Source organism: Nomascus leucogenys, chromosome 19, assembly GCF_006542625.1.
Source record: "Nomascus leucogenys isolate Asia chromosome 19, Asia_NLE_v1, whole genome shotgun sequence".
NCBI lineage: Eukaryota > Metazoa > Chordata > Mammalia > Primates > Hylobatidae > Nomascus > Nomascus leucogenys.
Genome location: NC_044399.1, coordinates 37193437 through 37207577, shown reverse-complemented (window position 1 = coordinate 37207577; position 14141 = coordinate 37193437). Strand labels below are relative to the sequence as shown.

The window sequence follows — 14141 nt, the reverse complement described above, 5'->3', positions numbered from 1 at the left end:
CAGGAATTCCAGACCAGCCTAGCCAACGTGGTAAAACCTCGTCTCTACTAAAAATACAAAAATTAGCTGGGCGTAGTGGCATGCGCATGTAATCCCAGCTACTTGGGAGGCTGAGGCAGGAGAATTGCTTGAACCCGGGAGGCAGAGATTGCAGTGAGCCAAGGTAGTGCCACTGCACTCCAGCCTCGGTGATAGAGCAAGACTGTCGAAAGAAAGAAAGAAAGAGAGAGAGAAAGAGAGAGAGAGAGGGAGGGAGGGAGGCAAGGAAGGAAGGAAGGGAGGGAGGCAGAGAGGGAGGGAGGGAGGGAGGGAAGGAATCTCATCCCACACCCTAGACCTACTGAATCAGAATCTGAATTTAACAAGATCCTCCCAGGAGATTCATCTTCATATTAAAATTTGAAAAGGATTGAGGGCTGGGAGCGGTGGCTCACATCTGTGTAATGCCAGCACTTTGAGAGGCCAAGGCGGGAGGATCACTTGAGCCCAGGAGTTTGAGACCAGCCTGGACAATATAGGGAGACCTCATCTGTACAAAAAAATAAAAAATAAAAAAATTGAGCCCAGGAGGTCAAGGCTGCAGTGAGCCATGACCGTGCCACTGCACTCCAGCCTGGGTGATAGAGCAAGACTCTGTTTCAAAAATAAATAAAAATAAAAATAAATAAAAAGCACTGAGTTAGAATAGTCACCAGCTAGTAGCAAAGTCTACTCTGGGTTTACTCACAAAATGTAGGTAGTAAAAATTCATCTCTTCTAGCCCTAGAAGTCAAGGATAAAAGTATATACTCCTAGCCAGGTGCAGTGGCTCATGCATGTAATCCCAGCACTTTGGGAAGCTGAGGTGAGTTGATCACTTGAGATCAGGAGTTCAAGACCAGCCTGGCCAACATGGAAAACCCCGTCTCTACTAAAAACAAAAAATTAGCAAAGCCGTGGTGGCACACGCCTAGTCCCAGCTACTCAGGAGGCTGAGGCATGAGAGAATTGCTTGAACCTGGGAGGCAGAGGTTGCAGTGAGCCGAGATCGCGTCACTGCACTCCAGCCTGAGTGACAGAGCAAGACTCCATCTCAAAAAAAAAAAACAAAAAAAAAACTAAATACTCCAGCCAGCAGTGGCATGCACCTATAGTCCCAACTCAAGTCCCAAGGCCAAGGCAGGAGGATTGCTTGAGCCCAGGAGTTCAGGTCCAATCTGGGCAACATAGCAAGACCCTACCTACTAAAAAAAAAGTGAATATTGTATCTTATTTCTTCCCTTGTACTACTATTTTTATCCCCTCACTTTCTTCTTCTCTTCCTATCTGTCTGCTTGCCTCATCCCTTTCTCCTCTCCTTTTTAAATGCCTCCTTCCCCTAACTAGGTGATACACAGCTTTACAATAAGAACCATTTGTTCTGCAAGTTTACAGTGTAGTAGGCAGATATCAAAAAGTCTGGCTAGTGATTTACACACTAACTTCAGGGGAGCTCTATCTAAAGAGTACAATGAAATAAAGCCCAGTTAGATTGCTCTAGTTTCAGAATTAGCTCCAAATCAGAGGATAAATTATTTTTCATTATTTTTCTTACTAGAAAATGTTAGCATTTCAATTCTGGAATCAGATAAACCTGGATTCGATATCATTCTTCAACTGTGGGCTGTGTAATCTTGAGCAAGTCCCTTAAACTCTCTGAACTTACATTTCTATTTTTGGACTGCCTAAGCTCATGAGCTTTGTAATTAGAGAGACTAGCTTTCAATCCTGCTTCTTCTTCTTCTTACTTATGCAGACTTGAGCAAACTATTTGCTCTTGATAAAATACAGACCTAGGCCGGGCACAGTAAAATACAGACCAGGCCAGGTGCAATGGTTCACACCTGTAATCCCAGCACTTTGGGAGGCCAAGGCAGAAGGATTGCCTGAGCTAAGAAGTTTGAGACCAGCCTGCACAACATAGTCAGACCATGTCTCTAGAACAAAATTTTAAAACATTAGCCAGGCATTGTGGCACATGCCTCTAGTCCCAGCTACTCCAGAGGCTGAGGCAGGAGGATTGCTTGAGCCAGGAGTCTGAGGCTGCATTGAGATATGATCACACCACTGCACTCTAACCTAGGTGACAGAGCAAGACCTTGTCTCTAAAAAAAAATAAAAGATAAAAAAAATACAGACCAGGCAGGGCATGGTGGCTCACACCTGTAATCCCAGCACTTTGGGAGGCCAAGGCAGGTGGATCACTTGAGGTCAGGAGTTCGAGACCGGCCTGGCCAACATGGCGAAACCCCATCTCCACTAAAAATTCAAAAATTAGCCAGATTGGGTGGTGTGTGCCTGTAATCCCAGCTACACAGGAGGCTGAGGCAGGAGAACCACTGCCAGGAGGTGGAGGTTGCAGTGGAGCCGAGATCACACTGCGGGGTGACAGAACAAGACTCCATCTCAAAAAAGAAAAAAAAAAATGCAGACCTACTTCAAAGGTTTATCGTGGGAAAATGTATATCAAGTACTTAGCACAGTGCCTTGGCACATATCACGTGTTCAATAATTATTAACTTTATGTTCTTTTCTTCCATTTCAAAATAAGAATAATAAAAATCTAGAGCAAAAGTGCTTGTGAAGACTTAGATGAGATGATACACAGTCTGAAAAGTATCTGGCACAAAGTAAGTGCTCAGTAAATATTAGCTATGATAGGCACACAGAGTTGTTGTGAGGACTCACTGGGATAAGATGTATGATACTCATACTCATTGTTGTCCTCTCCTGACAAGGGGAAATTCTCACCCTCAGTTCAGATAATTTTGACTATACTGTTTTTTGTTTTTTGGATTTTTTTGAGATGAGTCTCTCTCTGTTTCCCAGGCTGGAGTGCAATGGCGCAATCTCAGCTACTGCAACCTCTGCCTCCTGAGTTCAGGCAATTCTCCTGCCTCAGTCTCCCGAGTAGCTGGGATTACAGGTGCCTGCCAACATACTTGGCTAATTTTTTTTTTTTTTTTTTTGAGATGGGTCTCACTCTGTCACCAGGCTGGAGTGCAGTGGCGTGATCTCGGCTCACTGCAACCTCCACCTCCTGGGCTCAAGTGATTCTCCTGCCTCAGCCTCCCAAGTAGCTGGGACTACAGGCACGTGCCACCAAGCCTGGCTAAGTTTTTGTATTTTTAGTAGAGATGGAGTTTCACCATGTTAGCCAGGATGGTCTCGATCTATCGACCTTGTGATCCGCCCTCCTCGGCCTCCCAAAGTGCTGGGATTACAGGCGTGAGCCACCGCGCCCAGCCTAGTTTTTCATATTTTTAGTAAACATGGGGTTTCACCATGTTGGCCAGGCTGGTCTCAAACTCTTGACCTCAGGTGATACACCCACCTTGGCCTCCCAAGTGCTGGGATTATAGGCATGATCCACCACACCTGACCTTAACTATACTGTTTATAACCTGCGTGGGGTTTTAAAAAGCCATTCCAGGCTGGGCACGGTGGCTCACGCCTGTAATCCCAGCACTTTGGAAGGCCGAGTTGGGCGGGTCACCTGAGATCAGGAGTTCAAGACCAGCCTCAACATGGAGAAACCCCGTGTCTACTAAAAATACAAAATTAGCCAGGCGTGGTGGTGCATGCCTGTGATCCCAGCTACTCAGCAGCCTGAGGCAGGAGAATTGCTTGAACCTGGGAGGCGGAAGTTGCAGTGAGTGAAGATCAAGCCATTGCACTCCAGCCTAGGCAACAAGAGCGAAACTCCATCTCAAAAAAAAAAAAAAAAAAGCCATTCTACACCTTGCTTAATTCCTACACTTACCACTTATTTACATCCTGCGATGCTCTAGAAGTCAGCAACTAGGCATTTCATTTCAGACCAGTCTTGGTAGTATCCTTTTGATCCTAAGGTCCTGCTCCTGAAATGGCTGGTGCCATCCAGCTCTTCCCAGATGAATGGCTGGACCAGACGTCACAAAGAGAAAAGGAAAAGCAGATGGAAAGGAATGTTCCAAAATCTTTAAGATAAATGGCAAGGACTACGTCTGCCTGGGAAACCACTTTAAAGGCCATGCAAAGGATAAAAGGAGGACCAGTGGAAAGAGCAGTATCCAATTGCTATGGCAACTGAAATTTTGCAAATAAATACTTCAGCATAGCTTGTTTATCAAACAAACTGACCTATTCTTTCCGTTCTTTGGTCCCCTTCTTCTTCCTCATCCTTCCTTCATTAGTATACACCCATTCCTACCATATCTTGGGACAAAAGGAAAAGTACTCCCTCTGAGCCATTCACCCCCACCAAATAAAATCTAGCAGTATATTGTTTGTTCATACACTGGAACAGGAAGTGTCTTTACTATATATCATGAACTCTGTCCCTTTACGGGTGTTGTCATATTGAGCTCCTAGGAAGTATGGTAAGCCAGGAACCTTTTCAAAATCCTGATGATCAAAGCCACACTGGTCTACTGATGACTAGCTGAGCCACCAAATTTCTCTAAGCCTCCCTTTCCCTGTGTGCATGAGGGAAATACTGCTCTAAATTATAGGAAATATGGGCAAGATTTGGGTCATTTGTATTCTCATTCAACCGACCCAGTTTGGGCCCAGTCTCTCTTTCTAGCCTAAGCTCTCACTGGTCTCCTGTGCCTTGGCCAAACACGTCTACTTGTTCCTGGCACACACAATTCTGTGCCTTGGCTCTTGCCATTCTTTCTGCCTGGAACGCCCTCTCTCCTTCTCTCCATTTCCTCCTTCTATTTTATTAAACTCTCATCTGTCTTCCTATATGTCTCAAACCAAATAGCACCTCTTCCACAAAGCCTTCTCTGATTCTATAGCTGGTAGAGATCCTGCTTTTCTTATTTGTGTGCTTTTCTGGCATTTGTGGTTGCCTATGTGCATCTTTCATCCCCCCTGCCACCCCCAGAACAAATGAACACCTTGAGAGCAGAGACCATGTTTTTGCCTTGAGCACCCCAAATTATAAGTGGCCTTTTAATTAGATTTTTTTTTTTTTTTTTTTGAGACGGAGTCTCGCTCTCTCGCCCAGGCTGGAGTGCAGTGGCGCAATCTCGGCTCACTGCAAGCTCCGCCTCCCAGGTTCACGCCATTCTCCTGCCTCAGCCTCCGAGTAGCTGGGACTACAGGCGCCCGCCACCACGCCCGGCTTATTTTTTGTATTTTTAGTAGAGACGGGGTTTCACTGTAGTCTCGATCTCCTGACCTTGTGATCCGCCCGCCTCGGCCTCCCAAAGTGCTGGGATTACAAGCGTGAGCCACCGCGCCCGGCCTTTAATTAGATTTATCCCTCCCCAATTAACCTTTGACTTATAAGCTCTTTGGGACCAAGGGCTACTTCTTGTTCCCTATTATCCACCCAGCACCTAGCTCATTGCTTGGCACATAATTGGTGCTCCAAAAATATTGGTTAAAGTAACGAATAAAAATAGATGCTTTGTGGGGAAATGAAGTAAATTAACTTGTAAACTAGAGCGTTAATGGGAAAAGTATGTTGAGCAGTTACAGCTGTATGGGATTCATTCATTCATTCATTCATTCAGCAGTGATCAAGCCAATTTTTTTTTTTTTTTTTTTTTTTTTTTTAGATGGAGTCTCAGTCTGTTACCCAGGCTGGAGTGCAGTGGTATGATCTGGGCTCACTGCAACCTCTGCCTCCCTAGTTCAAGCGATTCTCCTGCCTCGGCCTCTCGAGTAGCTGGGATCACAGGCACGCACCACCACACCCGGCTAACTTTTGTATTGTTAGTAGAAATGGGGTTTCACCATGTTGGCCAGGCTGGTCTCGAACTCCTGACCTCAGGTGATCCACCCGCCTCAGCCTCCCAAAGTGCTGGAATTATAGGCGTGAGCCACTGAGCCCAGTCGGCAATTTTTTTTTTTTTTTTTTGATACAGAATCTCGCTCTTGTTGCCCAGGCTGGAATGCAATGGCACTACCTTGGCTCACTGCAAACTCTGCCTCCTGAGTTCAAGCGATTCTCCCGCCTCAGCCTCCCAAGTAGCTGGGATTACAGGCATGCGCCACTACACCCAGCTAATTTTGTATTTTTAGTAGAGACAGGGTTTCTCCATGTTGGTCAGGCTGGTCTGGGACTCCCAGCCTCAGGTGATCAGCCGGCCTCGGCCTCCCAAAGTGCTGAGATTACAGGTGTGAGCCACTGCACCTTGCTGAAAATTTTTTTTTTTTGAAACGGTCTCACTCTGTCACCCAGGCTGGAGTCCAGTGGCACAGTCATGGCTCACTGCAGCCTCGACCTCCTGGAGCTCAAGCGATCCTCCTGCCTCAGCTGGGACCAAAGGTGCATGCCACCCAATAGACTAATGTTATGATTGTTTTTTTTTTTAGTAGAGATCGGGGGTTCTCATTTTGTTGCCCAGGCTGATCTTGAACTCCTGGACTCAAGTGATTCTCCCACCTCGGCCTCCCAAAGTGTTGGGATTACAGGCGTGAGCCACCGCACCTGGCCACAAATGAGCAATGAGAATCTTGACTTTATGAAACTTATATGGAGGCCTGGCGTGGTGGCTCATGCCTGTAATCCCAGCACTTTGGGAAGCAGAGGCAGGATTCCATCTTGAAAAAAAAAAAAAAGAAACATACATTGTAGTGGAACAAGTAGAGAATTAACAAATAAGAAATAAATAAATTCACATTGTGAATAAATAAACAGGGCAATGAAATAGAGTCATTTTCAGAGGGATGTTATTTATAGTATTGTTTTTAGGATTTCCCAAGCTCTGCACTATGGACATTTTGGGCTAGATAATTCTTTCTTGCAAGGGGCTGTCCTGTGTACTGTAGGATATTTAGTAATATCCCTAGAGGCATGTAGTGGCCTCTAACTACTACATGCTAGTAACAAACAATCCCTAAGGTTGTGACTATCAAAAATCTTTCTAGAGATTGCCAACAATCTCTGGGGATCAAAATTACCCCTACTTGAGAACTACTGTGTTAAAGAGGTGCCTCTTTGAGTGAATGACATGAGCTGAGACCTAAAGGACAAGACAAAAAGAAACCTTCAACACTAGTGAAGTGTATTCCAGGCAGGAAAGTGGACAGCAACACAAACAATGGGACCACCGTGGCCGAAGATAATGAGTGAGGAGGGGAGTGATATATGATGAGATTGGAGACAGAGGCAAGGACATAATCACATAGTTGCTTGGAGCCATATAAGGAAACTTAGATTTCATTTTAAAGCAGTGGAGGCCATCAGAGTTTTGTGTGTTTTTGTTTTGTTTCGTTTTTCTTGAGACGGAGTCTTGCTCTTGTCACCCAGGCTGGAGTGCAGTGGCACAATCTCGGCTCACTACAACCTCTGCCTCCCAGGTTCAAGTGATTCTCCTGCCTCAGCCTTCCAAGTAACTGGGATTAGAGGGGCATGCCATATAAAAATGGCTAATTTTTGTATTTTTTTGTAGAGATGGGGTTTCACCATATTGGCCAGGCTAATCTTGAACTCCTGGCCTCAAGTCATCTATTCTCTTCAGCCTCCCAAAGTGCTGGGATTACAGGCCTGAGCCACTCACTGCACCTGGCTGACAAGCTTAGTTTACTTAGCACAATGTCTTCAAGGTTCATCCACATTGTAGCATATATCAGAATTTCACTCCTTTCTTGCATCTGGGGGACCTGAAGCAGGGAAGGAAAAGAATTTCATTTTAAGGCTGGATAATATTCTGTGTATATATATATATAATATATGCACTATATTTTGTTTATTCATTTATCTGTCCATGGACATTTGAGTTTCCACCTTTTGGCTATTGTGCATAATGTTGCTATGAACATGGGTGTGCAGATATCTCTTCAAGACTCTGCTTTCAATTCTTTCGGGTCCTAAAAGTGTAATTGCTAGACCATATGGTAATTTTATGTTTATGTTTTTGAGGAGCTGCCATACTATTTTCCATAGTCTCATACCATTCTACATTCCCACCAGTAATGCATGAAGGTTCCAATTTCTCTACAATTTGACCAACATTTCTTGTTTTCTGTTTTTTGGTAATAGCCATCCTGATGGGTGTGAGATGGTATCTCATTATAGTTTTTCGTTTTGGTTTGATTTTTGGTTATTTTGTTTTTTTTTTTGAGACAGGGTTTCACTCTGTCACCCAGGCTAGATTGTAGTGGCATGATCAAGACTCACTGCAGCCTCAACCTCCTGCGCTCAGGTGATCCTCCCACCTCAGCCTCCTGAGTAGCTGGGGCACTAAGTGCATGCCACCATGCCCAGCTAACTTTTATACTTTTTGTAGAGACGGGGTTTTGTCATGTTGCCCAGGCTGGTCTCCAACTGCTGGGCTCAAGCGATCCACTCATCTCTGCCTTCCAAAGTGCTACAATTACAGGCATGAGCCACCACACATGGTTGACTTGTATAGTTCTTCATAGATTCGAAATATTAATTCATTATTCAATATATAGTTTGGAAATATCCTATTTTGTGGATAAGATGGAAATTTTAAGATTTAGTGCCTGATTAAGCAAATGCTGTGAAACAACTTCACCGAAACAAGCTCTAGTCTTGTTTCAGCTTGCTCTGGAGGTCTGGGTCAAGGTGATATTAAATAGTGGCTTAAAATAGTTCATGACTGGACACAGTGGCTCACGCCTATAATCCCAGCACTTTGGGAGGCCGAGGCAGGCAGATCGCTTGAGTCTAGGAGTTCGAGACCAGTCTGGCCAACATAGCAAAATGCGTCTCCACTAAAAATACAAAAATTAGGCCTGGCGCAGTGGCTCATGCCTGTAATCCTAGCACTTTGGGAGGCGGAGGCGGGTGGATCACTTGAGGTCAAGAGTTCGAAACCAGCCTGGCCAACATGGTGGAACCCTGTCTCTACTGAAAACACAAAAAAATTAGCCAGCTGTGTTGGCGGGTGCCTGTAATCCCAGCTATTTGGGAGACCGAATCAGGAGAATCGTTGAACCCGGAAGGCAGAGGTTGCAGTGAGCTGAGATCACGTCACTGCACTCCAGCCAGGGTGACAGAGTGAGACTCCGTCTCAAAAAGGAAAAAAAGAAATACAAAAATTAGCTGGGAGTGATGGCGCAGGCCTGTAATCTCAGCTACTCTGGAGGCTGTGGCATGAGAATTGCTTGAACCCGGGAGGTGGAGGTTGCAGTGCGCCATGATTGTGCCACTGCACTCCAGCTTGGGAGACAGAGAGAGACTCTCTCAAGAAACAAACAAACAGTTCATATCTACTCCAGATAACCCCCCTGAGACGCTGGTTGTGTTTCACGTTTACCCCCTAGATATTTTATTTTCCTCCTTAAAGATCAAAGAATCAAGGCAGAGGAAGCCATGAATGAGAGAGTCAAGGTAAGGCTGGAAATAGAAGACTGTCCTATTCTTATCACAGCTGGAGTATTCTCTTATTTTCTAACTTAGTCTGTAAGTTTCTTGATGGCAGGTACTGCTATATAAATTTAAAACCAATATTCTATTCAGCACCTAGCACATCAGCCTTTACATGGTAAATGCTCAATAAATTATTGTTTATTGACATTAATTGATTAGCAATTCCTATAATTCTAGAAGATTGTCATGAAGTGGTCTATATTGTCTCATATGAATAATAACAGATTGCATTCTTACTTGAATATTTGATATCAAATAAATATTTGTATAGAGTATTTATAAAATTATAAAATAAAGATATGCTACAAAGCCTCTTTTTTCTTTTTCCTTTTTTTTTTTTTTTTTTGAAATAAGATCTAACTCTGTCCCCCAAGGCTGGAGTGCAGTGGCACAATCATGGTTCACTTCAGCCTCGACCTCCTGGGCCCAAGCAATCCTCCCACCTCAGCTTCCCAAGAATCTGGGAGTATCTGGGACTACAGGCGTGTGCCACCATCTCTGGCTAATTTTTCTGTAGAGATGGGACTTCGCCATATTACCCAGGCTGGTCTTGAACTCCCAACTCAAGCGATCTGCCCACCTCGGCCTCCCAAAGTGCTGAGATTATAGGCGTGAGCCACCATGCCCAGATAAAATTTATTTTTAAATTCAATAGACATGAGGGTCAGGCTCAGTGGCTCAGGCCTGTAAACCCAACACTTTGGGAAGTAGAGCAGGCAGATTGCTTGAGGTCAGGAGTTTGAGACCAGCCTGGCCAACATGGTAAGACCCTGTCTCTACTGAAAATATAAAAATTAGCTGGGTGTAGTGTCACGTGCCTGTATCCCACTACTGGGGAGGCTGAGGCATAAGAATCACTTGAACCTGAGAGGCAGAAGTTGCGGTAGGCCAAGATCGTGTCCTTGCACTCTAACCTAGGCAAAAGAGTGAAACTGTGTTTCAAACAAAAAACAACTTTGTTAATGACTAGACCTGTGATAGATTGGGAGGATTCAAAGGTAGACAAGGCAAATCCTTTGAAGAATGTGCAGTTTCACAGTTAAGTAGACAATAAGCAGCAACCATGCCGTGATAATGGAGTGCTATAATACAGGTAAGCACTGGATGCCATGGGGCAGAACATAAGGAGCACCTAACTCAGTTCATAATTGGAAGAAAGGGAAGTTGGAAAGGTTCCTGAGCTGCTTCTTAAAAGTAAGTATGGGCTGGGCCGGGCGCGGTGGCTCACGCTTGTAATCCCAGCACTTTGGGAGGCCGAGGCGGGCGGATCACGAGGTCAGGAGATCGAGACCACAGACCACGGTGAAACCCCGTCTCTACTAAAAATACAAAAAATTAGCCGGGCGTGGTGGCGGGCGCCTGTAGTCCCAGCTACTCCGGAGGCTGAGGCAGGAGAATGGCGTGAACCCGAGAGGCGGAGCTTGCAGTGAGCCGAGATTGCACCACTGCACTCCAGCCTGGGCGACAGAGCGAGACTCCGTCTCAAAAAAAAAAAAAAAAAAAAAAAAAAAAAGTATGGGCTGGGCACAGTGGCTCGCACCTGTAATCCCAGCACTTTGGGAGGCCAAGGAGGGTGGATCACCTGAGGTCAGGAGTTTGAGACCAGCCCTGCCAACATGGCAAAACCCTGTCTCTACCAAAAATACAAAAATTAGCCAGGTGTAGTGAAAGGTGCCTGTAATCCCAGCTACTTGGGAGGCTGAAGCAAGGAGAGTCACTTGAACCTGGGAGGCGGAGGTTGCAGTGAGCCGAGATCACGCCGCTGCACTCCAGCCTGGGTGACAGAGTAAGACTCTGTCTCAAAAAAAAAAAAAAAAAAAAAAGTATGATCAGTTCTTATGAGTACAGAAATAAACTCTCGCATTTATGGTCAATCGCTTTTCAACAAATGTGCCAAGATGATTCAATGGGGAAAAGAAAAATCTTTCCAACAAATGGTGCTAGGACAACTAGATATCCACATATAAAAGAAAAAAATTGGACCCTTTTCCAACACTATACACAAAAATTAACTCAAAATAGACCACAGACCTAAATGTAAGAGCTAAAACAATAAAAATCTTAGAAGAAAATATAGAAATATGTCTTTGGGAACTTGAGTTAGTTAAAATCTTCTTAGATATGAAACTAAAAGCACAAAGCAGCAAAATAAAATAAATAAAGTGAATTTCATCAAAATTAAAAACATTTGTTCTTCAATGAAAGGCATCCAGAAAGTAAAGACACCTCTCAAAATAGGAGAAAATATTTGCAAATCATATCTTTTTTTTTTTTTTTTGAGACAGAGTCTTATCCTATTGCCCAGGCCGGAGTGCAGTGGTGCAATCTCAGCTCACTGCAACCTCCACCTCCCCAGTTCAAGCGATTCTCCTCAGCCGCCTGAGTAGCTGGAATTACAATCACACACTACCACATTCGGCTAATTTTTGTATCTTTAGTAGAGATAGGGTTTCCTCATGTTGGCCAGGCTGGTCTCGAATTCCTGGCCTCAAGTGATCCGCCCACCTCAGCCTTCCAAAGTGCTGGGATTACAGGCATGAGCCACTGCACCCAGCCATGCAAATCATATATCTTAAAAGGGATTTATATTTAAAATATCTAAAGAATCTTAAAACTCGCCGGGCGCGGTGGCTCACGCTTGTAATCCCAGCACTTTGGGAGGCCGAGGCGGGCGGATCACGAGGTCAGGAGATCGAGACCACGGTGAAACCCCGTCTCTACTAAAAATACAAAAAATTAGCCGGGCGTGGTGGCGGGAGCCTGTAGTCCCAGCTACTCGGAGAGGCTGAGGCAGGAGAATGGCGTGAACCCGGGAGGCAGAGCTTGCAGTGAACCGAGATTGCGCCACTGCACTCCAGCCTGGGCGACAGAGCGAGACTCCATCTCAAAAAAAAAAAAAAAAAAAAAAAAAAAAGAATCTTAAAACTCGATAATAAAAGACAACCTAATTAAAACATAGTAAAGGGAAGGATGAAATAAAATCATCTTTGTCACAGATGACATGATTATGTAGAAAATTGGAAATGACAAAAGAAACACTTGGAACTAATAAGCAATTATAGCAAGTGATGATAGTTGCAGAATGCAAGGTTAGTATACAAAAGTCAGCCAGTTGTGGTGGCATGAGCCTGTAATCACAGCTACATGGGAGGCAGAGGCAGGAGGATCAGTTGAGCCCAGGAGTTCAAGGCTGCAGTAGCCTCCATGGAGTGGTTCATGCCTGTAATCCAAGCACTTTGGGAGACTGAGGAGCACAGATCACTTGAGTCCAGGAGTTTGAGACCAACGTGGGCAACATGGTGAAATCTAGTCTCTACAAAATATACGAAAATTAGCTGGATGTGGTAGTGCGCACCTATAGTCCCAGCTTCTTGGGAGACTAAAGCAGGAGGATTGCTTGAGCCTGGGAGGCGAAGGTTGCAGTGAGCTGAGATAACACCACTGCATTCCAGCCTGGGCAACAGAGTGGGACCCCCATCTCAAAAAAAAAAATAGCCAATGACTTTCCTATATCTCAGTAATGAACAAGTGAGCAAGACTCCATCTCAAAAAAAAAAAAAAAGAAAAAAAAGAAAGCAAGCACAATTTCATTTACATTAGGCACCCTCCACCCTCCAAAATGGTTTTTTTTTCTCATATAGAGTTTTGGTCTTGTTGCCCAGGCTGGAGTGCATTGGCACGATCTCAGCTCACTGCAACCTCTGCCTCCTGGGCTCAAGCAATTCTCCTGCCTCAGCCTCCCAAGTAGCTGGGGTTACAGGCATGCGCCACGACACCCGGCTAATTTTGTATTTTTAGTAGAGACGGGGTTTCACCATGTTGGTCAGATTCACCCGCCTCGGCCTCCCAAAGTGCTGGGATTACAGGTGTGAGCCCCTGAGCCCGGCCTGAAATGCTTTCTTACGAGAGCACAAATCCACTTTTATTTATTGACTTTTCATTAGTTTAAATCCTTGAAGGGTACAGCATGAGGGTACAGCATCACTTGGATTCTGTGTCCAATAGCCTTAGCAGGAAGATTGCTTTGGAATTTGGCACAAGCCATGCCACTGTTTCTGTGGGCCAGAGTTACCTTTCCCCAGATTACTCTGGTTTTGTTTGGTTTGCCGCCAGAAGTCACTTTGTTGTTCTTTGCTTTGTATACATAAGCACATCTCTTGCCCAAATATAATTCTGTTTCATCTCGGGCATAAACACCGTCAATTTTAAGGAAAGCTGTGTGCTGTCTTTGGTTCCGGAGACACTGCTTATAGCCAGCAAAAATGGCCTTGGACCACAGCCTTCCAGACATATTTTCTTTTAGAAGTCTTGTTCCCAGCAGGATCCAAGATGGCAGGAAAAACCAAAATGAAATATTTTGATATAAATATATATATATATATATATATATTTTTTTTTTTTTTTTTGAGACGGAGTCTCGCTCTGTCGCCCAGGCTGGAGTGCAGTGGCACAATCTCAGCTCACTGCAAGCTCCGCCTCCTGGGTTCACGCCATTCTCCTGCCTCAGCCTCTCCGAGTAGCTGGGACTACAGGCGCCCGCCACCACGCCCGGCTAATTTTTTGTATTTTTAGTAGAGACGGGGTTTCACCGTGGTCTCGATCTCCTGACCTCGTGATCCGCCCGCCTCGGCCTCCCAAAGTGCTGGGATTACAAGCGTGAGCCACCGCGCCCGGCCTAAATATATATATTTTTTGAGACAGAGTCTTGCTCTGTTGCCCAGGCTGGAGTGCAGTGGTGCAATCTTGGCTCACTACAATCTCTGCCTCCTGGGATCAAGTGATTCTT

The 14141-nt window shown here is 44.9% G+C and overlaps 1 pseudogene; it reads right to left on the bottom strand.

The window, feature by feature from the left end:
• Positions 1-13295: 13295 nt before the first annotated feature.
• Positions 13296-13646, bottom strand: LOC100594665 (annotated as a pseudogene).
• Positions 13647-14141: the final 495 nt, after the last annotated feature.